Source organism: Lotus japonicus, chromosome 2, assembly GCF_012489685.1.
Source record: "Lotus japonicus ecotype B-129 chromosome 2, LjGifu_v1.2".
NCBI classification, from domain to species: domain Eukaryota; kingdom Viridiplantae; phylum Streptophyta; class Magnoliopsida; order Fabales; family Fabaceae; genus Lotus; species Lotus japonicus.
In genome coordinates this window covers 18,703,083-18,706,361 of record NC_080042.1, presented here as the reverse complement: position 1 = coordinate 18,706,361, position 3,279 = coordinate 18,703,083, and the positions used below count along the sequence as shown (strand labels likewise).

The 3,279-nt window shown below is 43.0% G+C and overlaps 1 long non-coding RNA gene across 2 annotated transcripts in view; it reads right to left on the bottom strand.

Annotated features, from left to right (window-relative positions):
• Positions 1-235: 235 nt before the first annotated feature.
• LOC130737725 (uncharacterized) overlaps positions 236-3,279 on the bottom strand; it is a 21,294-nt gene continuing 18,250 nt past the window's right edge. For both annotated transcript variants that reach the window (XR_009018894.1, XR_009018895.1), the window contains exon 3: positions 236-428. This is a non-coding gene — a long non-coding RNA (uncharacterized LOC130737725). The remainder of the gene's footprint in view (positions 429-3,279) is intronic.

The following is a 3,279-nucleotide window of genomic DNA, read 5'->3' as shown; positions in this document are numbered from 1 at the left end:
GGAGAAAGTCGGCCTCAAAATGGCCTAAGCAAAGACTCCTATAGTCCGACTGACTCACTGTGATCCCTCAATAAGAGAACCACACAAAAGCCATGCGTCGGGAACCTACCCCGTCCCAAAAGCAAAACGAATCAGAGCTCTACACAAATATGACGCCTGCCTACTCTACCAACCCATAACTGCTCACACATCCGAGTCCTCGGCGAACTGAAGACGGGCAAGTTGAAGCCTCAGCTCCATGCGTCGTAGAACTTCTTTCGTCAGATGTTCACACTCGTCAGTCCGGTCCTCCATGACCCTTCCCCGGTACGTCGCTCGATGACCCACAACATCGATCACCCCAAGCGGTGGGGGCATCCCGATCCACAAGCTCATATCTGATCCCCCCCCGAGGGAGAGACCATCGAACACCAGTCGGCCATCGACATCTGGCAGCAGGCCGACCGCCCAAACACAAACATACAAACAAAGCCAAGGCGCTAGGGTCAACTCACAGCAATAAGTAGATATACACTCAACATGTGATATGGGGTATAGATATATGTTGATATATATACATATAAACAATCCTAGCATGTTATGGCTCTAACATTGCTTCAATAAACAAACAGCACACAATCTCAGTCAGCATGAATGTATGCGTGAAATGCACAATATGTATCCGGATTTGTGACGCGTTCCCGTTCGCCACAAGTGAAGCATTTTCACTATGGATGGACCATTCCCGTTATCCATCCTGGATGAAATCCATCCTGGATGAACCATTCCCGTTATTCATCCTTGGTGAACCATTCCCGTTATTCACCGAATGATGAACCATTCCCGTTATTCATCATTAATGCAAGGTGAACCATTCCCGTTATTCACCATGATATGCACAGGTGAACCATTCCCGTTATTCACCCGATTGAATGCAACGTGGTTAGCCAAACAACGAATCGTCCTTACCACGAAAGTGTTTAGCTCACAACCCAATCTCAACAAACCCATGAGTTAGTGTCGGTCAATACAACACAACTCGGAGTAAGTGTCGGTCAATACAACACAACTCCATCCACAGAATACACAAGGGTCTAGTGTCGGTCAATACAACACAGCCCAAAACAACAAGAGCACTAGGTGTCGGTCAATACAACACGGCTCCACAACAATCCCCAAGAGTACTAGAGTACTCGGTGACTTTCAATCATCACCATAGCTCACCTTAGTGGCTTCCCCCAATTCCGATAACTCTCCAAACCCACAACAAAGTCGACTTTTCCCCGTCTTTCGTAAATATTTTCCCCTTCAGTTCTCCTATGCTTAAACGTTAATAAAAAATTGTTTCAATTCGAATTAGTCAAGTTATGAGTTTATTTCTCAAAGTCTAAGTTTCCCAAGTCTTTAGTTTTTCAAAGCTCTATCATTCTAAGTTTTCAAAGATCAACCACCCAAAATACATTTCCCGGGGAAAGTCTAGGAATTCCAACAAATGGCTAAGTCTCAAACCCACATTTGGACTTGCCTAGGGTTGTTCATCCAACCCGAGATATCAAAGATCACCAGATCAATGAACCTCCACTCCGAAGTTGCGTCAAAACGCTCAATCCAACAGAAGCACAACATCACAAGTTATGGAAAAGCATCATAACATCAACTCAACATCATAAACAACATCAGACAAAACATAAGTCGAATTTATCGACGCCTATCATGCAGTCATAGCTAATATATAGTAAGTTGCCCTAACCTCGAGCTGATCCAGCTTCGCAAATCAAATCTCCTTCACAGGAATGCCTTGAAACTTCCAAAGTTCCTTCAACTGAACCTCGGAGGAAAAACAAAGCAGAATCCACACAAAATCGATTAGTTCGATCGCAATACAATACATAAACGATAGACAAAGCATCAAAGCTTCAGAATACGACAAACAGGTACGAAAGGACAAGTTTTCGAAAAAAAAACTCCCTCCCTTAGGAAAAACCCACGGCCAAAAGGAGAAAAGGGCTTCGGCTCTTTTTCTTCGATCAAATCAGTTTACAAGGTAGTTTTAGGGTAAAACTAAGGCAAAGAAACTGTCAGAACAATTTTCGGACAATCGGGCCGAAATACGACTACGCAGGGGCATTTTGGTCCAAAATAAAGGCTCAAAACTTCAAAGTTATCAGTTCTGAAAACAAATTTGACAGCAACGATCCTCATGATATCCGTGACAACAAATCCTAAAGGCACGAAGTCATATTAAGTCTTTTCGACAATAAAGTTTCGAAATGTGAGACAAAAAGAGTTTTGAGTCAATTTTTCAGATCCTGGACAACTGAATCGCAATCAGAGTTTACTGACAGAGGTTTTAGACTCAGGGGAACATAAGGAACATAACCCAAGCGAGAAATCAGAGAAATCGGACAATTTTTAGAAAAAGCTCAAAACTTAGAGCACAGAAACGACTTCAGAAACTCAGCAGAAACAGAAATCAGAGGCAGGATTCATGATAGTTACCTCGATACCTAGAAGTAGGGACGAACTGCACGAAGATTGGTCAAGTTTTCGCGGAAATCCCTCCCCCCTTGCTCCCCACGAAATCAGCCACAAATGGAAAGAAAATGAGAGGATTTTGCTTTTTCGCGCTATTTATAGGCGGGTGAAATCGCGGGAAAATGAAAATTTCGCGATTCCGATTTTTGCAGCACGATCACCGAGAAATTCTAAGAGAGATTCTGGCGTCGGAATTCCAGAACTCAAAACAAATATCTAGGATTTGGGAAAAACGATATCGAAAAACTCAAAAGCGGTGTCGGTTAATCTGCCCCGAAAAACTACTTTTTGCTGTGATGCTCAAACGACAAAACTTCCAACTGAAGAAAGATTGGAAACGTCGAAACAAGTCTGGCAACGCGGACGGAATCTTCGTTAGAAGTCCGAATAGAAAAAGTATTCATCCATTGCTCGAAAATAGGGTTTCGAAGCAAAGAAATTAGCGTCGGCGGACATCCGAAAAGTGAAACCTATCGTGCGTACAGTCCAGAGTTCCGAAATGAAACGCTGGTCGATGGAAAAATAAAAGAATCTTTAAATTTTCCGAGAGTTCGAAATCTCACTCAAAACGTTGCTTTAAGAGCGAAATAGCCTATTCTGGACACGCTTGCCATAAGGCAGGTGTGCAGACGACTCGCACTAACTCCGAAAACAGCTACGCAACATTCCTCAAGCAATTCCTGAACTTTCTTCTTCATTAATCTTTCTCAAATGTCAAACTCCTGTCACGCTTACACTATTTCTACGTGTGAGTCGGAAACTTAA